This window comes from Dermacentor albipictus, chromosome 1 (assembly GCF_038994185.2).
Source record: "Dermacentor albipictus isolate Rhodes 1998 colony chromosome 1, USDA_Dalb.pri_finalv2, whole genome shotgun sequence".
Classification (NCBI taxonomy): domain Eukaryota; kingdom Metazoa; phylum Arthropoda; class Arachnida; order Ixodida; family Ixodidae; genus Dermacentor; species Dermacentor albipictus.
Window position 1 is genome coordinate 360640563 of NC_091821.1, and position 24839 is coordinate 360665401.

Sequence of the window (24839 nt, forward strand, 5' to 3'; positions counted from 1 at the left end):
TTTCGCTCGGCCTTTGTCTTTCAAGAGGCGCCGAGATCTGCTGGAGGGCCAGACGCATCGCGTATTAAGCGTGGAGTTCCGCTGGACTCATCTTTCGCGCTTGATGGCGGTGATGGTGATTTCGTGGCATCCCCCTTGAAACGGGGCGGCGACAGATAGTCACCTAGCTGGCTTAAGGTAATCAGGTATGGTATACATGCTTTTAATTCTAGCATTTTCGTACACCTATACTTAATCTTTTATCTCTTCCTCAAAACGTCTCTATGTACCTTGCACCGCCACCTATGCCTGTAGCGGATCCGGTCGTATCCGGTCGTATCCGGATCCGGCCCTTCGCTGTTTTTTTCGCTCCAATACCCTAAACTACCCTTGCTTATATTGACTGCTGACCGGTTGATGCTTCCGTCCACTTTAAGTCCAAGCATTTCCGGAATGTGTATGTTACTTACGAGTCTCACTGAGTTGAACCCTTTCGCCATCGCCTATCGTGTGCTGAGTGGCCTCCGGATTTTTCCTGCAGCAGGCACATGCCTCATCCTGTTGCGAATATTTGCTCCGGCATGTTTATTCTTACGCAACCAGCGCGAGCCTTAAAAGCGATGCACTGCCCTTTGTCTTATCGTACAGATTTTCTTTCCTAATTTTCTGACCGCTTACTTTCATACAAGCAGCGCCATGTAGCGTCGCCACTGCAACGTTTGCGCGTAACCACCGAGATGCGTGGTGCGTCGGTGCATGACACTCATATGATAAGTTATGATAAGTTATTGGCGTCCCGTTTGAAGCAGGAGAATTACAAACAGTCACTTAACCTGCTTGAAGCAATCGGGCATTCACTAATGCAGAGCTGTCTAGCATTTCCCCTATCTCTCCCACTTAAAACCTCTATATCTGCATTGTACAATTACCGTTGTCTGCAACGGGTCTGTTCCTATCTTCCAAGCTTGCGAGTTAATGCTTCGTTGTTGATGATGATAGTTTGTTCGCATCATCTTTCAAAGGTGCTATTGACAATAGTCACCTAGCCACCTTGAGTTACTCAGGTATGCCATACATGCTTCTCTCTCGACACGCGGCACCATCTACCGGCACCAACCCGAAATCCACGCGCAGCCACCGTCATGGACTGGCCGCTGCCAATTTTATTTATTAGAAATGTTTCTCTCTCTCTCTCTCTTCCATTTTATTAAAGTGCCGCGCATACCAAGTAGCACTTCCTCCGTCATCTAAGTTGGCATGAAAAAGATTCATTGAAGAGCGCCACATACCTAGTACGTTTGTACGTTTTTGTTTATTTCCAATGAACCACGACACATATGCAGTCCTCTAAGTTGGCGTGTTCCATTAAAGACTGACGGATAGGTCGTGGACGTCAACTGAGCGCAGATGAAGACAAATTCACGTGAATTATTCATGGGCAACATAATTCTCAAGTTGACGTGCCAGCGCTACATTGAAGAGCGGCATTCGTGGCGCATTTTTATCACATGCAGGATCCACATACGCCTAAGAACACCCTGATACCGACATTGAACATAAGGTGAACAATAAAGGGGAAAGCTAAGCAGTACTTTTACCAACTCGTCAGATATTGCTTTGTGGGAAGCACTGAAAATAAATTCTAGGTTAAGAAAGCTTCAAAAAAATAAAATGTTCCAACCACTTCCTTGAGAAAACTCCAAAGTTGGGCTGGCATCACTTTAGAAGTCGATCAGAGCAAGTTGTTTGGAAAGCAGTTAGCTAAACCAAGTTACAACATTTCAGGCAAAACTAGGTTTTGAACTTCAGGAAAAAGAGAGCGAGAAACAAAAGTGAAAGAGAGCAAGGCCAAAGTTAACCAAAGCATATCTCCAGATGGCTATCCTGTACCAGAGCAACGAGTGCGAATGATGAGAAAGAGTGCAGAAGAGAAAAGAAAACAATACAAAACTGTCTCGAATAACAAGTTGCCCAACAAAGAGATGAGCAAGTGCTTGGGAACCACGTTCAAGTAGAATAAGAAGGTTAACTCGCCTCACATATTCATATCGCGAGCTACAAACGAACGAAGCAAAAGCTCTATGTTCATCTTGCAACCGCAGGCGTCAACACTGCAGTACCTGAAGCACATACATGAGTCGAGCCTCGAGGAACGTATTGCAAGCTTCACCATGACTAAATATGGACACATATCAGCCCTGCTCTGGGGTACTTTTTCGACCTATTTCTTTGACTTTTGCTCACCAGTGAGAGTATCTGAAAGAGAGATATCCCCCAAATCACAGTTTCTGGTGCCAGTGAATTTCTACAAAATCAGTGGGCAAGCTGCATTCAGCAACACTTTCAACTAATCTGTGGTTACAAGCGAAGAGCTGTTTTGTTCCCTGGTCGACAAACTGTCACGTGTCCTTAGCCTGAAACATATGATCGCTGTTTTTTTTTTATTATCGGTATGCTGGAGTTTTTAAGGACACGATACAGAAAGCGCTGAAGAAAGACATACAGGGTGTTGCACTTGAGCTGAACTTCAAAAATATGCAAATGCTACGTAGCTGGATATATTAAAGGTAGCGTTGTTATCCGTCGCTTGGAGACATTCAGATTACTTTTGCATTCCCCGTAATTAGGTAACTCGTTTTAATTATTTAACTTCTCAATTATTATAATTAGAAAAGTGGCAATGAGAAAACTGTAAAGCGACATGAAACAATCCTAATACAGCTTTCTGTTTCTCTATACGTTCTACATAATAGTGTTTTTCCGACCGTTAAAGAAGCCCTCAATACACACAAAGTGCTTCGAGTGGCCAGTCGTATGGCAAGAATCAGAAACAAGGAAACTATTTCTTCAGTTGCACATAAGTAAACTTGGGAAGTTCATGACACCTTAAAACTGTCTGCCTTTGATGCCGCGATGTAAACGCATAAATCCCTCTGCACTCGTCTTTTCGCTATTTGATGCAGAATCCTAGTGTTGGCGCTTTACCTCGGCCACATCGAAGCAATACCATCAATGACATCGATTTTCGATCACACCAAAAATATTTGCTCGACATGGCTTCATGTCTGCAGACAGAATGCTGCGGCACTTGTAGAGACCGTCCTTAGGACTATTTGTTTTTGACCACCTTGCTCCATTACTTGATGATATGCAGACTCAGTGCAGTATGGCCGTTTACTCTTTCACACGTGGAACAGCTTAAAAAACTCAACTCCAAGGAATGCGCATTTCTAGAGCCTCTGCCTGAAAAAAAACAAAGAAACGCAAGGCTCGTCCGAGTTCCAGCAGTCCTAAATAGAACAATAAACCACTGAAATGTAGTAAAGCCGAATAAATGCAGCTATTGAAGAAGCAGGAAAATTGAACGTCCATCCACTCAACCTTTTTTTATGCGAAGCATATTACGAGAGCTCAACCCAGCTCCTCAGGCGCGGCGGTGTCGCCTTCAATACCACGTGACACCGTGACGTCACGACAGAGGAGAAACGGGGATCCAACTCGCGCCGTCGCTCTCGCAGCGTCGCGGCGGTATATAAGCAGCTGTGCTTGCCTCTGCTAGACACTCACGAGGTGAGATGCCTTCTGGAGACAGAGCTGCTCGTTGGAATGAGAAGCGAAGGTTGGGGCGTGCTACAGAGACTGTTTCTAGGTGGCTTTGGCTCAACTCTTGCAAGATGGGCTGGGTGGGAATCGAACCAGGGTCTCCGGAGTGTGAGACGGAGACGCTACCACTGAGCCACGAGTACGGTGCTTCAAAGCGGTACAAAAGCGCCTCTAGTGAATGCGGTGCTGCCTTAGAAACGAGCTGTTTCCAAGGCTCAGGCGTGCGTCGCTTGCTCAGGCGCACATTTCGTTGCCGCGCCGAACGCTGCGTTGCTCGACGCTCACCGCGTCCGATGCGGGGCGCGTAGTCGCTGCACCGTAGCCCATTGTCTTACACCCCTTTGCGGGTCGACGGGAACGCTGTCGCGTTCCACTCTTGAAGGCGAAGCAGAGTAACGCATGAGTTGTTTCTTCGTCTAGCCGAACCAAATATAGCCAAGCAACAGCAGTTCATCAGGCTAAACAGTGGTTCAACAACTAAAATAAAGGCTAGTATGCTTCGCATCCTGGGCTTAACCTTAGCTTAGCCACAGCCATTTTTTGCTTTCCGGAGAAACGTGACGGGACGCAGCCTCTGGCGCAAGTAGCTTTCGAGCTGATTCTCTACAGCAAAATAACAAACTCACTCTGGATATCTTTTTTCGGCCAGTCCGAAACGGTGTGTTATACTGCTATACGATGCACATGAAATAAACAGAAGTCGAAATATAAAGCTGGCAAGGGCGTGGAAATTTACCGATGTCACCAAGGAATGAGTAAATATACAAACTAGAACTCAACGTTCAACAAAAGCTTGGAAGGGACTTTGGCTTACATTATGATGCAAATTTCTTGCGGCCACAGGGGCTGGCTGCGGTGAATGCCAAGTGCAGCACACTGGCAGTTAAAAACCAGGAGAGTGCAGCTAAAACAAACGGGCCTCGTGGGCGACATCAACCCAATCTGCCTTCAGCATTTTTTAGAACTTATACTTCATATATATTGCGTTGTTCATTTTTCGTCTCCTTTGCGTCATGCGATTTCTGGACTGAATATTACAGCCAAGTAATAGAAGCATTTTGGCTGGCAAAATTCCACCGGGCATCCGCGATAAGACTAATTGCAGGGGAAGCCCATAATGTCATAAGAAATTAGATTACAACTGCCATAAAAAGAGAAATAAGAACAAGAAGAGCCACAACAAAAAATAATCGCAAGAAATAATGAAGTGCTTTTGCTGCACTTTTTTCCATCTTAAACAGACTAAAGAAAGCTCGACCACAGTACTGTTTTTTCATCGTCGTGTTTTTATGAAATAAGGTATCAGCAGCAAAAAAAGGAAAGCAGAATTCGTAAATAAAGCTGGAAACAGATGTACTGAGTAAAGGAGTTGAGGCCATTGCTTGCATGTGCAGGAAGTTTGGAAAGGTAAGTAATGCTCTAGGCAGGACGTTAACGTGGTAAGAATAAGAAAGAAAAAGACTTAAAGGAAGAAGGAACGAGGAGGTCTTGCGGATTGCAGATGAAAGGCAGAGGATGCGAAAGCAAGGTGCCAGGATACTCACAGTTCTGTTGAAATGATTGTGGAGCAAACAGCTTGGCCGCAGAGAACCAGCGCAGATTTATGGATGGAATCCATAACAGGCAAAAGTCGCAACCATAAAAAAAAATGTAGGCACCATTCTCGCTGGTATCTTGCCGTTTGCATGTGCTAGCGGAAGCCCACGTGGGAATGGTTCGCATCGTTGCGTGCAGTGCCTTCGGAATAGCAAATTGGCTGGCTGTCCTTTCTCAGACGTTTCGAGCTCGATATTTCCTTACCATCTCCCTCTCTCTATTTCGGCAGCCAATACTATTTACCCGCTCTAGAAGTTGCACGTCGCGTGACTGATTCTTTACTGATTGAAGCCGCGAGCATAGTTTTTCTGTGAAAGACAAACTTGAGACGCCTTTAAAAGGGGAAATACTAATTAAAGGTGCAATGCTCTATGAAACTATAAAGGAGGCAATACTATCTAACTGCATATGACTGTGTTTACGGGCACAGTGGAAAAAAAATACAGTTTGCCCATAATGCATCGCAATGACACCACAGCTGGCGCAGTGTTATGCGCAGCAAGTCTTGCAATGCTTCGTGCGACATCGCTTGACGTAAACATTGGCAGGTGCACGCGAGAAATACTAGTTCCAGAAGAAGAAAAACATTACCTTGTAATACGTCTAGTCCTAGTCTTCTTCATTTGTGTACGTGGCGCTCCCATGCGATGGAGACGCGGAGAGATGCAGCTCTGGCTTCCTGTTCTCTGCTATTATGCCTTTGATTCCTTGCCACTGCTTCATTTATATTCTTTGGCCTCTGTGATGATTTATCGGTAAGCTGCAGAGCGTGGCACCCGCAATTCATTTTACGGATCGCTTGAGAGGCCTTCCACAGCACTGCTCCAAGTGCAGTAGTCTTTACAGCAAGCTCGGCGGACCGACAGGTTTGGTTTTCCAATCGTCACTAGTCAATGGAGCTTTTTCTTTCTTTGTTTTGGTGCAAATGCATCAAATTGCCCATTGAACGAAAAAGCCGGTGGCGTCTGTTGCGGCGAACCGGCACCTAAATTCACATTGGCTGCGATGCCATGTCACGAGCGCGTCTCGATGGAGCAGAATGGGCGAATCGGATCACTTGCTGCCGCGCTAGCACGCCAAGTTGCTGTCCGCCCATTCCTTGTCCACGCAAGCTCTCGGATGCATTTTAACTGTCCCTTACTAAGGCCAAATCAAAGCGAGCCAAGCGTCTCAACGCGCTCCCTTGCTCGCGGGGAGTTCATAACTCAAACGACCGCTCAGCAGCGTTATATTGGACATTAATGCTTTCGCATTCACAACTCGTAGGAAGTATTTAGGTGTCCTTGTTTTTTTTATATTTATATAAACATTCAGCAAAGAACCCTGATTGTATGATTGTCACCTCCAACGGTACTCAATATGACTAGGGGAGGGAGCCGATAAAAACTATCACTGCAACGAGGAAACTGCACATTCAGTTGATTGTTTATGGAGCAGTAACGTCCCTATACAATGTGTCCCACATAACTTGAGCGAAGAATTTAAACATCAAAGGCGCGTCGGAAGCGAATCGAACCGAAGGCATACTATTCGCCGTAGCATATAGTAACTCAGCCAATTTTTGTTTGTTTTCCCCATAAGTCACTAATGAATTAAATTTAATTACCCAACTTTTTAATTATTGGCTGGGGACGCCGATTATGATACGCAGATTTGTAGGGCACCTTCAAAAAATGGCCAAACTTAGCTTGGTTAAGCCAAGAATGCGTTGCATATTGCGCGAGTTGGGGCCCAGCTTTTCCTTCGGCTGTCGTGACGTCACATCACGTGGTTGCGCTAAAGGTCAATGGTGGCTACCCGGCCGCGCCCAAGGTCTGAACTGAGTGATTGCAATATGCAACGCATAAAACCACCCATCGAATTGTTTCCTTCACGATGCGTCTCACGTGTTCGTATTTTCCGGGTTTCAAAGAAAGCCCGCGAAATATGAAAAAGCCACGTGATGTAGCGCTTTCGGGGTGATATTGTGTCGCTCTCAAGCGCACGTTCGGTGAACAAGGTCGGCTGCGTCGTGACAGGCGGCGAGGAAGCGCCAAGGCGTTCTTTATCTCATCAGCGGCGCTCGGCCGATGAGACGGCATTTTGCCGTCACACAACAGCAGCCGACCTTATTCACCGAAAGCACGCTTGAGAGCACGACGCTTGAGAGCCGACGTGACGGAGCACGAAGCGCTCCGTCACGTGGCTTTGTTTCATATTTCGCGGGCTTCTTTTTTTTTGTAACCCGGAAAAAGTACCGCGTTAGACGTATCGTAGAGGAAACAGATCGATCGTTGATTTCTGAAGGTGCTCTACAAATTTGCGTATCATGCTTGGGGTCCTCAGCGAATAATCAAAAAAGAGAAATTGAACCTAAATAATTAGCGAGTTATAGGGAAAAAATTGTCTGAGTTACTATAGGCTATTGCGAATAGTATGCGTTCAGTTCAATTTGCTTTCGACGCGTCTATCATCTTTAAATTCTTGGCTCAAATTGTGCGGGACACCCTGTATTATGTATTATGGGTGTTTCACATAACGGTGTCCGAAGGATTAAAAAAAAAAAAGAGGTTAGCCGCAGCTGAATAAAACTAATGGGATATGGTTTGCCTTCATGTGGTGCCCCTGAGAGTATTTCTTACATTTGCCTTAATTAGTAAATCAACTGAGGTTCTTTATGCAAATTTTTTTAATATTCACTGTAGGGCCAAGTGTGTTTTGTTGCGTCGTACAGGGGGCTCAGAAACGGCGGATACATTTCTTTGTGGCAACGTACATGCTGTGGGCAATTTTTTTTCGGCGTTTAAAGAAAGCACGTGAAATAGGAAATAAAGCCACGTGACTGCACTCGTGATCTATGGTGTTGCAGCGGTCTCAACTGCGCGTTGAGCCTGTCACTTATCAGGGACGACAGCGCTCCCTTTGCGCTTGCCAAAGCAAAGGATGCTGACGCACAATATATGTATTGATTGATTCATTGATTGATTATCTGAATTTGACGACATTTTCAACCGGTACGTAATATGCCACGATGCTTTATTTTTCTTTCAGTTCTTGCTCTGTCTGATTTTTTGCATTAGTCCGATCTGAAAAGATTATGTAGTCAAACTGGTGCAGCTTTTCAATAGCTAACTTCGAATAACTATTCTGTGGCCTTTCCTCGGCAACTATATACACGCTACTATATATATAGTGAAATGGCCCACGGCAACTAAGTATCATGAAATTTCAGACGCACTCCTGTAAATACATGAAACCTATCATGCTGTATACACGGTAGAAAACTCAGCCCTGGCAACTTAGTTTTAGATATCACTCAAAAATAGTCGTTTCGATTATTCTGCGCAGCTAAAACAGCAGGCGTAAGGTCGTCCATGAGAAAAGCAGAACTCAGGAGGTTTTCTTATTTTCTTATTTCTTATTATTATATTTGCGTCGAGAGTGAAGCAATGATGTTTTGCAATCTCCTTCGCTGTGCTCCCACCGCTTTGCTTATAGGCTTGCTGCTGCTAAGATGGCTCTTGACGATAAGGAGAGGCAAATGCTTGCAAGTATCCCAAGAAAGGCGAAAAAAGAATAAGCTGATTGCTGCTTCTTTTCCCTCTATTTAAGGGCACCAATGTGAGTGTGTGCGCTGGTTTCTTCTGTCTTGCGAAAGCCTGCGAATTGTGGTTGCTTTTCGCGGTTGCCGAACGATTGTGTCACATGAATGATTCCTGACAGCCTTCTACTCTGTAAAAGGAACCTGCACGATTTTGTAACAAAGGTACGAAAACCACAACTTCAAAAAAGAAACATCAACAAAAAATAAGCAGTGAAATGCACCGAAGAAAAACTGCTTTTTAGGTCTCATACAAAAGTCTACTTCTTCTGTAGTTCAATTAGGTGTTCTTTAGTTCGACATGAAATCGCTCTTGCACTCTCATTATATAAGTAATGGATTGAGAATAACGTAGCTCTAAAAAGTTATTTCCAAAGTCTTCGTACAATTGCCTTTGAAGAATGAGTAGTAGAGACATTGTTCACTTTAAAGAGCAAAGTCAACCTTTTGTGTGGGAAGTAAAGCACTGTGAACAGCAAATTTTCAAATACAGGTAATTGTGAACACTACGAGGGTGCAAAAGTAGCGCAGCACCGACCTTCTGAGTGTAGCGCTTTGATCTCGACTGTGCTCACTGTGCAATGCATAAACTCGGCGACAGGCAGCCGTTCATGACACAAGGAGGTACGTCAACAGGATTATCTGTTACAGACCGACCTAGTTCATTCCTAAAAGAAATGGGACATTTACATCCACATGAGCCAAAGTGGATGGGATTAAAAATAACCTTTTAAAGCGAAGCTGTATCTGGCTACAGTAGGACACAACTTGAAGAAAAAAGAACAGTTGGCAACCAAGGCGCAGAGACCGCGCAGGATTGTTACTCCGACAACTAATCACAGAAGTAGAAAAAAATCGACGTCATGCGACCATTTCAAAACGGCTTCGCACTTGATGCCTCCGGAGCGTCTGCAGTTCTTGGAGAGTCTTTTCATCGGCGGAAACGATGACGTGTGCAACAAAAAGGGACCAAGTGTATGGAGTCTGATCAATTCACTCTGCAAAAGTCAACGGTACAGTTCATTTCACTGCTTACCCCGTTTTACTCATGAAACTTCACTGCCAGCTGAAGTAAAACATGGCAATACATAGTTGCGGCGAATCAAGCGTGTTATTTCAGTTCAATAAAGAATTAGGCTTTCACTGTCCGTCTATAATAGACGAGTGAAAACGCAGAAAATTACGCACTTGTCCTTATATTTTTGTGGTTACCGCTTTATTTAGGTAACAGAGAAAGTTTGAAGTACGAACTATTTGCAGCCTCGTGGAGGAACAGTGGCTGGAGGTTATGAGGGCGTGTGCGGGGCTTCACTGTAGACTTGAGTTGCATCCGACTATAGTTTCACTGATCGATGTCCGTAGACCAAAAACCTTGGCCGACTCCGAAGACTGTGCAATACCGGGCCGACCTGCGGCGAAGGTGAAGCAGGCTTAAAGCACTCTGCCATATTGCAAAACTAAGTTAAATATCTTCAGTACAAATACAACCAGTATCAGATGTTAAGCTGATAAGGACACATACCATACTTTGACCAGCGTCGGCAGCCATGTTTACGTCCGCACCACCCTTTCTTTGTCAGTGTTAAAAGCGCTTGCGTATTTCCTTCCTTTCCCTTCCACTCTCCTTTGGTGGCGGTCCCGTCAAAATGTCAGACGTGTATAGTTTCCTCCGGCTCCTCAGAATGGTGATCCCATAGTCCACGCGAATGTATATTAAGATCACGGTAAATAAGCCTCTGCCTATGTTAAAAATTATTTGTCACCTTTGTATCATACGATACAAAGGTGACAAAGAATTTTTAACATAGGCACGGTAAGTTATGCTAAACGGCCTCGTTGGTCATCCACCTCCACAGAGTGAAGTGGCTCATGATTTCTTTTTCGAATTTCACTCGAAATGACCACCTTGCAGACTATATGTCATTCTTTGTTCAGCCTCACGGGACAAAGTTCTTCGAAGAACGCATGCCTAACATTTATGTCACTGCCTTGATTGCGCTGGAAATGGCTACCATCCCGTAGCTAAAACGAAGTGTCATCCTGCTTGATGCGACTAAGAATACACTGTTAGAGTGTCAATGCTGCAACGGAAACAGTGTCATTGCTGGCGGGAACCGATGACGTATGAGCGTCATATAACGAGCACTACTTTTTCCTCAAAATATTATAATACAAATCGTTTTCTTCAAGTTCATATTTAGGACAGTCACATTCAAATCAGTTTTATTATTGAAGAATAATATGTCACAAGATATGGCCCTCAGTAAACATGAGATGTACAAAAACATTATCCTTTCAATGAATAAGATGAGCGCGTGTGCCCTAGCGCGGTGGATTAACGCACAGCCTAGTATTGGTGTTGGATACGATCTTTTAGCGACACGTTCAGGATGGTTTTCGCCTATATGCCGCTACGAATCATCCCTTTTGACTAACATGCGTCTTGCTGCTCAGTTCGGGCTTTCACATATGTGTCGATTATAATAGATAACGCCGACGCTGCTAATAGTTTGTCTTACACGCCTCATGAATGAAAGACTTTTCTAAGAATGTTGGGGACGAATTTCGCTTGCAGATAATTGTGTGCTCGTTGAGATCCTATTTTCGATTTATCGAAAGGCCTCGATTACTTCACATTAAAGAAAGTATGTTGATCATGACAGCAATGAGGACGATGCGACAGGGTGATGTTACAGCAATCCTATTCGTTTGTGAGAGCACTGTCATGACACGGCCGATCTTGTTCATATGTTAGCTGTCACGATTTACAGGCGCCTGTTCTTAGGAATTGCACAGTAGCCTATCGACAGGTTAGGGAATACGGGCACTCACTGTTTACCTAACACATTTGTTGAGTATTGCTGGCCCTTTCGTCCAAAATTTCTTACCATTTATGAGCCGTACTTCAAACCTACTTTCAGGTTAGCATTTTCTCACGTTATTGCCGTTTTCATTGCGGAATATAAATGACTCCTTCGCCGAAGAATTCTTTCAATACCGACAAAGACGGCTCTTCGCCATAAAAAAGTTGCAGCCTCGGTTTCTGTCTTCAAGTACATTTGGCTTAGGCGCTCCCCTAGTTATACACAAGATGCATATTGCAATGCTCCCTCCATCAATATGCGAAATACTTGACGACTCTACCGTCAGACCTATGATCACGCTGGGAAATATTTATATTCCTGCTGTTGAATAAAAACAGTGTTTAAAAGTACATTACAAAGCGAAAAGGGCGTAGACATAAACTTCTACTCCGCGCTACATTCAGCGTATAGTCTTCTCATCTCATCATTTTAGGCGAGGTAAACGGCGAGGGGTATTCGTCCAAATGAACAAGAAAGCAATAAACTATTCGACTTTTAAGGTAATTCACTCAATAACATTAGCGCGCGTTGGAATAAATCGAAGAATATAAAAGGAAGTTAGCAAAGAAAACGTGTGCTATACGCGAAGCTCTAGCAGCGCTACTTTGGTGCAAGCATTATACGTCCAGTTCCAAACACCATAGCGAAACATGTTTTTCTTTCTAGTTCAGCAGAAAGTGTGTTCTTTCTTTATGGCGTTTAGAAAATTTTCAGCATACACATGAATTCTTTTATTCGGCTGTTTAAAACAGCGCTTTTCCTTTGTGTGCCTTTAAAGAAACGGTGGTTTTACGTGCCAAAAGCACGATATGATTACGGGGCGCGCCACAGTTGGTGACTCCGGGTTAACTTTGACCAGCTGGGTTTTTTAACGTGCAGCCGACGTACACAGACGTCTTTATATTCGAACCTAATATAGATACGTCCACCGCAGCCGGGATTTGATTCCGCGCCCTACTCCTGTTTTAGTTCGTCCTAATGGGATCTTCGCTACGCAAATACCGCTACTCTTGCGTGCTACTGCAAAGCAAGCACAGATGTGAATACTTCGACTGCGGGTTACCTATACAAGTGCAGATTTTCGAGTCAACGCACTTGAAAAGGAAAGACCAAAATTTTGACAAAGGCGCTCTGTGTCGTCTGCTTCTTTCACAAAGACAAAGCTAAATTCATCTCTAGCATCTCAACACACGGACACAAAGCAACAAACGCATTGACCAAGTATAAAAATTGGAAGGCAACCTCAAAGCAATATAAAATGTAACTGCCATTTTGTATCAGTGAATTCTTCGAGGCGGGGCACGGTGATAGAGAAAAACCTTCTTTTTACTCGGAACCAAGTCTTTCTAAGGTGGCATCACACATACACGATAGCTAAAACAGGTTTATGCGATCTGTCTTGCGTTGGCATTGGAAAATCATTTCCCATACGGGATTGGCCGCCACATCAAAGGCGTTTGAGGGACTTGTCATCAAACCAAGATAAAGGGAAACTACCACCTGTACTTAAGGTATTCCGGGAACCGTAGTCGCAGTTGACCTGACATATGCAAAATGTCTGATCGCGTACATATACACTTCTATATGTATATTTGCTACATTACATGCCTCGACGGGAAGCCGCAACCAGACGACGCTCAGACACGCATTGAAGGGAGTAGTTGCAACCAAGTTGCAAGCGCAGCGTTTCACAAGATTGCAGTCTCTAGAAAAAGGTGCGTGTACAGTGAAACGCGAATCGACATGGTTTTGAACCCCACCGGGGGCATTTTGCTTACTCTTCCATGTCTGCTGCGCGAAGAAGGCATTATATATTCCGACACGCACAGCTGAATACTGTATTGGTAATAGAGAATATTCAGAATCGGTCGATTGCGCGGGCCGTCTTTGTTTTCAGGCGATCGAAGAGACCGACACCGATACGCTGACGAGTCTGTTACCTGGCGTAAGCCTAGACGGAAGGATATTTCCCAGCCGCACGCATACTCAAGTACAGTTTTTTTCCAAGTACAATAGAGCTTTGGAATTCTCTATGTGGTAACATTCGTTTACTACCACTAGAAGATTGCATAGCTACCAATGGTAAGCACTTCAATAACATGTAGAGCGCTTCTTTTTCATCATTCATCTTTTTGAGTTCACGTACGTGTGTTTCTGATGTGTAATGTACAGTATTGTATAATGATCCCACTCCTTCTATAGCCCTATATTGGGTTGCAGTATATGTAAATAAATAAATCAATCAATAAATAAATAAAGTAAATCTGGCTATACTAAAAAAACAACTTTTGTGCGGCATAACAATCCCTCATTAATGCGTATGCGTCACTTTTACGTGGTAAGATTTGGCGCTTTTGTGACGCTGTGCGTCAGATTGGCGATGTGGGCGGTGGTGGCGGTGGTAGTGACGGTGGAAAATTTTTAATGACGATTTATACAAGAGAGAGTTGGGGAAGGCCTTAAGAGCTGACCCCTATCAAAATCTAGGAGGGGCCCCTAGTCCGGGACCCCTGTGGCTTCCGCGGCGGCCCGGGCCTTAGCCACGAGAGCTCTTTGACTCACTATGGTAGAGCAGTCGAGCAGGGCAGCCTCCCAGTTCTCTCGGGTGGGTGAGGAAAGAGCCAGCCCGAAAGCTTTTGACCACCCATGGCGAAAGCACGTAGAATCAGAAAGAGTGATTTTTTTTCCGTTCGGTCTAATCATGCAAAATTAGAGTGTACGCATCATATCAGATGAGGAGCTTTCGTGGTTTTTCTGAGGACGTGTGACAGAGAAGCGTAGTGGGAGTGGCCTGAAGAAATTTTGACCAGTCTTGCAGAGCTCATTGCAGAAATGGAATCTAAAAGGTTTGAATAGCTTTACTTTATAGCGCCGTTGATCTCCTCTGACTTTTTCAAACTGCTAAAATTCTTATTACCTGTTTTTTTAAACCAGAAAGTTTCTTATGCCGTGGTTGACCAAGAGTTTGTCTCAAGTCACATGTTCGCACGCAACGCAATCATCATCATGCTCGTTTCCTGGAATCCACTCGAGATGGCGGTGCCTCGCCGCTTTGTGAACGGGAAAGGGTGTTGGTCCGAGAGCACCTCCAGATGCTGTTACCGTCTGCACACCATCTCAGCGGAACACATTGGCGGGCGGGGGACGGGGTTGGGTGAGGGGGGGGGGGGTAGTTACAGTGGCAGACGAGAACTTTTGGTTCGAGCATAAAAATAATACGAAGTGCAATCATGCATGAAGATGCATGGTGAGTCCACACACGGTATTCATTTCTTTCGTGCGGGTGCCCTCGCGTCTGCAGTGGCATGGTCGTTTGGCGGGCGTCGTATTTTTCTTCACTAAAAACGCAATTTCGCAACGTACGGACTCACCGTCACGTCTGACATAAATATCACGCCTGGTATCCTCCGGAGTGCTATTCAAGCGCACAGGAGCACTGGTGTCGCGGACTTGCTATCACTGCCACTGCTTCGCCTTTCAAGCAAAACTGTAATTACTAAACGACTGGGCGTAATTATGGACTTCTACTCTGTATGCACAATGAAACTGAAACTACTGTTGAGAATACATGTCTCACTTTCGTGTTATGACCAACCCTTGTAAAGGAGGTAGAAACCAATATTTCCTTTTTCTTTTACAAACGATGAAAGCGCTCGGACTTCATAGAAATTGAACCGTGTACGCTTTTCCGAGCGCCCAAGTAATGAGTTCTGAAGGACTGCAGATTGTTTCAAATGATTTCAGTTAAATATTAGGCGATTCCATGAACGAAGATACAGCCAATCAAGCTGGCTTCAAACTCAATTGTAGCCAGGTCCGAAGCGTTATTGAATAAAACAACTAATAAATATAATTTCGGACTAAGCCACTCGTCGTATCGGTATTGTTTTATGAAATATCGAGGCATTAACGACATCGCTGTCGCATTTTCAGCCGCAACACGAATATAATTAGTGTCTGCACAGAGTGGTGGTATTGTTTTCAGGTAAGGTTAGGTGAATGCTCTGCCTCATTTATTTCAATTTGTGACTTTTTTCAATCCCACCACTTTCTATAGGAAAGTAAAGGAAACGTGGTTTGTACTCAGAATAAACGACAGGCGCTAATTGTCCAGACCAAAGGCAAAGCACCTTTAAATTTGCTTTCTGTGGCTTGAACCAAATACATTCGAAATAAATCACGCCCTAATCATACAGTCTGGAGATATTATATACATTGCACAGGCTCCATATATAAGCGCAAACAGTACCGCTTAATTGCGAAGGCTGGAAACTTATTCGACATTTTCCTTTCTTTTTTTTTTTTTTGCAGTGCCTACATTAAAGAACCTTTAGGGGTAGGTCTATGTTTTCTCTACCTGCGAGAAGGCGCAGATACATGCACAGTAATAATTCATGAATCCTGAACAGGAAGTTTCTTAAAGCAGAAAACGGTATTCCACGAAGCAAAAGTTATACGCTGCATTACTGCGGTTCCCAGTGGTGTGTCTTTCTATTTTGCTCAGTTGTGGCCCTGGTGGGTATGTTGTTTGCTGCACGGGAGGTACTAATACGTTTTTGCCGCCGCAAAGTAGATATTATATCCCCTCGTATCTTCACATCTCGAATGATGAAGCGCTCAACCAACATCGACCTGGACTGCCTGCACGAAAAGAAAAGAAAATCCCTCACACCAACTTTGCCCAGTAATAAATAAAGAGGTCGTACGCGAAGGAACAAATTTATGGTGCTTGATTAGCTAAAAATTACAGGTACATGCCACGATGCAGTCGGCCGCCCTGCAAGTCACGGTAGTTGGTCGTTGGGTTAGGCTCAGTGGTGGGAAAAGCAGTCAGCCGTTCATCTCGCTTGCTTTTTCCTCTTTGTGGGCAACTCTGCTGGGATCCCCACGCGGTGCTGGTCATGATTCGTTCAGAAAGTAGGCTGTGGCAGCACAAGTCAAAGAGGTTTGCTCAGGCCAATGCCGTCGTTCTGCTTTGAGCGTAATAATGATCGATCCTTCCCGGTAACCAGCATCGCCAGTATCGGGGAACCATCGAGGAGGCGTGCGGTTTACTATGCTGTCTATTCTGCGCTCCTACTACTGCACTGCAATGGCTGTTGGCCATATTAATGCTGCTTGGATGTGATGTACGCACCCTGGCGCGGAAAAGTCATTTATGCCGAAGCCGGTTAGCTCTATCTTCCACCGCAAACTATATCATTTTTTATGTGTGTGCGTGTACCTGTATGTGGTCACGCTCGAGAGCTTACGTACGCGCGTGAGTGCCTGAAGTTTCCAGCTACTCGTGCCAAGTTTCGTAAGCAACTCTCGCTTTTATTCACAAATATCCGAAGCATACTTCCAAAACGGGACGCTCCTTGCTCTGCTATCGATGCTTCGGACGCCGGCATAGTCTGTCTCACTGAAACCTAGTTATCTGCGAAGATTGATAGCAGCGAATTGTTCGATCTTTTCCATCTTTTCCATCTTTTCTAATTACTAACCCCAGGAAATTTTGGAGTGTAGTCAACAAAAGAAACATCTCAGCTATCACCATTGAAGACTCAAGCGATCAACTAATCAAATTTGATCAATGCGCAAATATTCTGAACTCTGTACTTGTTTCTGCTTTTTCCAAAAATGTGTGTTCTGTAAGGCCTACCCATCACGGTACTGACTTTTCATCGATTGACTCTATGGTATGATATTGGGGGCATAGAACGAATACTACATAAGTGAAAAATTCCTTCATAATGTGGCATTGATAAAATAAATTTCAAATTTTTAATAAGAACACTAGTGTACAGTGCTATAATACTTTCTAATCTATTCCAGCAATCTCTTCACATAACCTGTATTCCGGAAGACTGGTAATCCTGGAAGATGATCCCCTTGCACAAGTCCGGAGATAACCATTCGCAATATAATTATTGGTTCATTTCACTTACGTGCATTCCCTGAAAAATTATTAAACATGTCATATACTCTAACCGTACATGATTCCTAGACTCGAATGTCATTTTCGTAGACCATCAGCGTGGATTTCACAAGTTACTTTCATGTGAAACTCAACTTTTACCGTTTACGCATGAGCTGAATTCCATACTTGACAGGGGTTCCATTGTTGGCTGTATATTCCTAGATTTTTCGAAAGCGTTTGGCAAGGTTTCTCATCAACAGCTTTTTTTAAACTAAGTAAACTTAACCTTGTTCCTAACGTTCTTCAAAGGCTGTACCCTTTTCTCACCGATCGTTCACAATTTGTGACAGATAATAACTAGGGGTGTGCGAATATTCGAAATTTCGAATACGAATCGAATATTTTCCTTATTCGAAGCGTATTCGATTCGAGCATTGCATATTCGTAAGTTCCCGAATATTCGAGGACGGCCGAATAATGGTCGAAACGGCGAATATTTGGACAGACTGTGAATAATTTAGCAGTTAACGAATTATATGTTTGCTCCACATTCTCCTAAGAACATGTTTATTCACTGAGAGCTTCACATGATCCGCTCATTATCTGTATGCTCTGCATCAAGATGGCAAGTTGGGCCAGTTTGTTGGGATTCATAGTAAGGTTCGTTACAGCGCAACACAAAACAGGGACAAAAGAAGGTACAAAACGACGACACAGCGTTACAGCACTGTGATCTTAAGTGCTGTAACGAACCTTACTATGAATGTGTAGGCTCTGTTCCAGTCTATCTGCATCAGGCCCGTGAGACATGATCAGTTTCAATTTTTTTTACCAAGCTTTATTCCAGGGCTCTTTCATAACAATATATGATCTACTTTCGGGCTTTGTAAGTATGCGCAATGAAATATGCACCTAGAAAATATTACCTGGACAAATGTTGTCACAGTGCATAGCGTATAGTATAGCATAGCATGGCATAGCCCCTACTTTCTGAACATGTTGAGCAGTCAATTTTCCTTCGCGATAATCTGTAACAAGCGTTTACCTGACAGAGCATTACCTGACATTACCTGAGTGCATTACCTATAATGAGTGCCTCTTTAACCTGAATCAGCCTCGTAAAATGAAATATTATATTTAAAAGGGTAATAAAGCTATTGTTACCTCGTTTTGCAATTTTTTAATACTACACATATATTCGATATTCGATTCGATATTCGAAGACAGTTTTTCGCCTTATTCGTATTCGATTCGTATTCGAAAATTTCAATATTCGCACACCCCTAATAATAACACTTTTTCTGTCCCATCAACAGTTAAATCAGATGTGTCAGAAGGCTCTGTGCTGGGACCTTTGCGTTTTCTCATTTACATTAATGATTTACCTAATAGATTACGCTAATCGAACAATCTTCTTTCAGATAACTCTCATATACCGCGAAATTAACAGTGATTCCGATATACGTATTCTTCATTTCGATATCAGCTATACTCTTGACTGCACTAACACGCGGAACATCAAAATAAACATCAACAAATGTAAGTACATGTGAGTTTCTCTTCGTAATACTACGCCGCCCTCATATAATCTTTATAATATTAACCTCAAATTTGTGTCCTTTTACAAATATCTAGGCGTATTTATTCCTTCTAAACTTTCTAAGAAGGCGCATCTAGAATATATAACCAGCAATGCAAATCGCATGCTGGGCTACATAAGCCGCAATTTTTATCTTTATTGTAGTTCTGTAGAACTACTTTTTTATAAATCATTATTCCGTACTAAATATGCTGCATCTGTCTGGGGCCCCAGTAAAGAGACGCTAATCTATCAACATGACTCTGTCCAGAACGGAGCATTCTTTCTAATTATCCCCGCAACTCCAGCGTCGCTACTATGAAAGCAAGCTTATCATTACCATTGCGATAACAACGTAGAAAATTAAATATTGCGTTTTGGCTGTTCCGTAAGATATATTAGGACAACCCCACTCTTACGAACAATTCGATAATCCTTACTTCATTCCAGCTCGCATTGACCATCGTCAGAATGTTAGTGTTCCTTCATATCATACCAATCATTTTTTTATTCATTCATCCTCAGTACGTCAGCAAGTTGGAATCACCTTCCCCGATCTGTTGTCAAAATATGAGGTAATTTTAAGCTCTAAAGCTACTTTAACTAACCTGATGTTGTCAGAAACACAAAAACTTGTGGCATTGGCATTATTTTTTTTATTCTTGCTTAGACCACTTTTTTTATCCCACCAAACTTTGTTTTGTAGGCATATATTGCAGTTTAGAGCGTCATTTCTTACGTTTTCTTTCTTTGTTGAGAAGGTCTCTTTTTACTTTATGTGCTCCACGGTTTATTTTTCTTCCTTTTGCTCCTTGTACTGAGCGCTATTTATTTTTAATTTACTTTATTGTATTGATGTAACCCTTCCTTTTCCTTTTGAGATTTATAGATATTTGCTGCTGTTTCCTTTCTTTTCCACGTTATCAAATGTACCTACTCCCCTCTGTAATGCCCTCTGACCCTGAGGGTGATGAAATAAATAAAAAAATAAATAAATGACAAGTATGAACAAAATACGATAGACACAAATCCTTGCTTAGTGCGATAGCATGTACTTCACAACTTTACCGCCAGAGCCATCTTGCAGAAAAATTATATTGTTCTTGCCTAGAGTGATGCTACTTAATGCTTCTTTTCACAAAGGTAACTAAGAAGGAATGGTAGAATAGACTGCGATACATTTCGCATAGTTATGCTATTATCGGGAAAAGAAAACATAACAAAACACCACGAATAGTACCGCACTGCGCTGCTGCATTATTTCCGTTTGTGTTATGTGCCTAACGCTCTTTCTGTGTAAAAAGAAGTGATGACGGCGCATTGTCCATTAGCCAATTTGTGCGAATCCTGTTCTCATCCCTTCTATCTAGCTGGTCGTGTTAATTTCCCTGGATGATAGTTTTTTCTCGCGGGCTGCATCAAGTTCAACGTTTGTGCCGCTGCTGCAGGTGCGCAACCATGCTCGTATTTAGATTTCCCGTGGAACCACTGCGCGAGAGAGAAAGACTGCGTAAATATATGATGAAGTTCCCATCTCTCATTGCGTGCACCTGTCACTCCGTGCATCGAAGATTCGTAGTGAGGTTCCTTATTATTTATTGCACCCAGTTTAAATATGTGCTACGATAGCTAATCATCCTGATAGAGGAAACGCCCTAGTAAAAAAGAAACAAGATGACGGATAATCTTACGGACACGGAGTGAAATAATGATTCTCTAGGTGGTACTTACCTTCTGAAAAGAACACTCTTGTATGCAGATCCGTTTTGCGAATGGGCAGAGAAATTAAAGACAGCACAAGAAATTAAGCGAAGGCACAGTAGACACAATTTTGAACTGGGCCTTCGTTTACGGTAAGATATAATACAAATTCCGTACAAACTATCAGTTCTGCTTGCGACTTTTCTATCTTAGCTGCGGCTGGCATTTCATATTCCCGGTTGTGCGCTTAAGAGCGACCGATTTGCTCCAATGGCGCAGAGCAGTAAAACATTTGAAACCTAAATATTGCTACTGTGTGGGTAAAAATATCACTTACACTCCTTCTGTAGGAAAGCTACAGCTAAGTCTGTTCTAGTACGAAAGGATGCGCTGTAACTTCTTCCGCAAGCTTCGTGCTTGCGGTATCGTGACAAGGCATTTTTATTGTAATGCTACTGCTAATTACAAATATTTCCACTGGAACGGTAGTGGCAGCGTTGCACTTGCGAAAGTGAAAAAACGAAATCACTGGATAGATTACCCAAATATTTCGGACAAGGTTAATTTGTGTACTGCCGTAACCATCAGTTCGGAAAGAATTTCTCGCATAGGATTGCAAGACACATGTGTCAGAGGACATGTCTTGCAGAGGGCTTACTATTACTAGGTGTAAGAGGGCTTACTATTACTCACCACGCAGTTGCACTGAATAGATCATCACAATATAATGCGATACACATACTCGAGCATCCCTTTTTAGCTCAGCTCTTCGTCCCCTGGCATCAGCTAATGCTACCGTCCATGCCTGCTGTCTGATTTCTTACATCCACGCAATGGAAAAATAATGGCAATACGATTTCACATTGGCAATACTAATTTAAATCTCTCACTAGCGTCGCAAAACAGAAAAAAATGATCAGAGGCAAGTAAGATAAGTCTCAACGCGCCCAATGACCCTCGCACGTTCATCTCAGTGGCTCTCGCTTGCGGTGAAAAAGTTTCCGTTCCGAGAGACTCACACATTGGCGCACGGGGCGTGGCAGTTCCCGATCATTTGACGTAGAGGCAGGGCGACGCGCGATCTGGGTTTCCGATACGAGTCGAGCATGCAGTGTAAAGCGTGCTTTTCTTTTCGTTCTACTTTCGTAACGCGAAAAGAAAAAACAAGAACGGATTGATCTTCATTGTTCTTTTTTTTGCATGCTATATAGCGTCACCACTGCTGTTCTGTCGAGCATTCGACGAGAACTCAGCAGAGGGAATTGACAGCGCTGCTTTCCATTGTCGCTAGATTGCCTGGGAGTCTCATCTTCTAGCTGGCGAAGGGGCGTCAATCCCGACGGTTGCTGTGCCACTGCGGAGCATCAGCACACCCGCGAATTTAGAAAGAACGCTTTTTCACCAGGCATAGAAGCGAGACCTCCGCGATGTCTGCGTCTCCCACTGCTTTATATTTGATGCTGTGGAGCAGTCGCGACATTGTGTACGCCTAGGACACAAAGCGTAAGGATAAAAAACATCAACTAAAAGATAAATAGATGTCGACAGGTGCTTAAAGCGGGTATTTGTTTGCCTACATTCCAGCGTTTCTCGAGGCTACCTGGCCCCTGGGTGGTGTGTGCTGTGAGCTGCTGGGTCAGCCGCTATCACGGTGGATATGTATGTGGTCATGCAGCAGACTCCATTTAAACGAAAGTCGCTTAAACGAAAATGCCGCATAAGTGGGGCGAGGGCACCAAAATTGGCTGGCCACCCATGGGAACAATGTTAACAACTTATTCTGCTAACGATATCATCACAAGACCTGCACGCTTGCTTTCCCCAATTTTTTCCTCTGTCAGTCTTCCTCTAGGGCCTTTCTTTTTGTTCGTCCCATTTCCTGCAGGGTAGCACGTAGGCGAAAAGACGCTGGTTCATCACTCTGATTTTTCAATGAAGAGCGTTTTATCTATCTTAGAAACTATGCAACAGCCAACGTGGGAAGGATGGGAGGATAAACGTAAATATTCTACGATAAGTAGTGAAGGGGAATGCCCGGCGCTGCAGCCACATCGCCAGTCGTCCGGGAGGCGCGATCTCGAAATTGCCTGAACTGCTCTGGTTGAGACACGCTGCCTCTTCACTACAGATATTACTCCTTTAGCGTGAAAGCAAACAAAATTTTACGAATAGACGTTAGTTGTAAAGTTTTGAATTGATCTATTGGAAAATTAGCAACTTTTTGTCTCAGTTCAGTGATGCGCTACAATAAACGCAGTGCCTTTTCACTCTGTGCAGATGGATGACCAGCGAAGCTGAGTATGTGGGCCCCTTAATGGCGAACTGCATCTCCGCCGCGGTTGGGCCGGGCATTTCAGTGTCTTCGGGAACGGCCCATGTTTGAGAAGTTTCTTCCTTACCTCGACACGAAAATTTCCTTGGACTGTAGAGGCATTCAGCTTCACTCTAACATTATGAAAATATGGCTTATATGTTATAATCATCTATACCACCGCTGCAAATTTACTTGCTTGAGATTCTGTTCTATGCAGAATAACGCAATGAAACGACAAATGGTACTTAAATATGTCCGACCGCAACAAATATACGCCGTGAAGCACGTCATCGTCTTAATAAAGCGAATACCATTTTAGAAGGGTTCGGCTATCCATTTGTACTGGTAATCAACGTATTTTTATATTTTTAAGCACTGTCGGCCTGTAGTTCAGGCCTTAGGCAAAAGTGGGTATTAAATACAATTCACCGTAGTGGTTCAGAACTTACTGAGAACTACGTAACAGAACAAGTGTGCAAATCCGATCAAGCATAAGAATACAAGAATTTGCCATCACGTACACTGTGAGGAATATCGGTTGAATGTGTTTGCACAAGATTTTTATTCTGTTTCACTATTTTTCTGCATAAGTGATGCAAAAGCAAGCAACAAAAATACCACTGCGAAATTGTTACGAAGTTTTTTTTATTTTTCAGAATATGTAGCGAACGTGATTCATGAACCGAATGGTGTCTCGCAGATTCTGGACGTGTTCGTGTTGCACTTAGGTCACAGAACGTTGTGATTGTGGGCAAACCTAATGCTATTGGTATTTGTGACCAACCTAAAGTCGATTAATTGCTCAGTAGTTCTTAATGTCCTTATGATGCCGTAAATCTCGAATAGATCATTGTTCTGAAGGTTCTGCGCAATGAAATGCCGTAGTTGTACTGCTTTCGTGAACAGAGGCATCTCCGTAAGTTTCGGTTAAATTTCAGCGCTTGTTTTTCAGAAGGTGCACTATCAGTTGAAGCGTGCCGACAGGAGCAAATACTCTAGTGCTATGGGGAAAAAACACCATGAATGGGTGAAAGAAAGCAACTTCCGTAGCGCGGTCCGCCCCATTAGCGCAACCACGTGAGCACTGTGATTTATTTCCTCACGACGGGCAACAAACGGAAACTTCAGTGAGCTAAATCCAGTGTCGCAACTATACATTCATTGATGCTCTTGAAAAACCAAATTCCATCGCTTCTGCAAATGCTAATACAGAAACAAACAAAGGCTCGCAATAGGAAATGCAATAACTCCAGAGAGAGAGCGCCTGCAACTGTTATCAAGCCAAGTCGCAGGTGGCCCACTGGCCGTCGGTAGAGCTCAGGCTCCCACTGAAAGTCTGCACCTCCAACTTATTTCGACGCATGGCTCGCATGCATGAGGCAATTACCGGAGTTTGCTGCACTAACACCACCCAAGGCTCCAGCCTCCCTCGGTAAAAGGGCGTAGGGGATCTTTCCTTTGTCTCCTTTATGCCTGCACCCCTGCTCTGCCCACACCACATCCCCTATTAGAGAGTAGAAGGCTCCTCGCGCACCGGGGTGAAATGTTTTCTATTCCTAGCTTAGTTCGTTTATATCAGGACAGCGAAAACATCGAATATATACGCCAACCTGAACTTCCCCAGTACAATGCCACACTTAAAAGCTTGATGGCACTTTTTTTTGGTAACTCTGCAGCGAGCGGCAGTTTTGAAAAAAAAAAGTTGTGGGCTCGAGAAGAGC

At 43.6% G+C, this 24839-nt stretch overlaps 1 non-coding gene across 1 annotated transcript; it reads right to left on the minus strand.

Annotated features, from left to right (window-relative positions):
• Positions 1-10124: 10124 nt before the first annotated feature.
• On the minus strand, positions 10125-10307 carry LOC135911580 (U2 spliceosomal RNA). The gene has a single exon (XR_010567403.1). It is a non-coding gene; the product is annotated as a U2 spliceosomal RNA (small nuclear RNA).
• Between the last annotated feature and the right edge of the window lie 14532 nt (positions 10308-24839).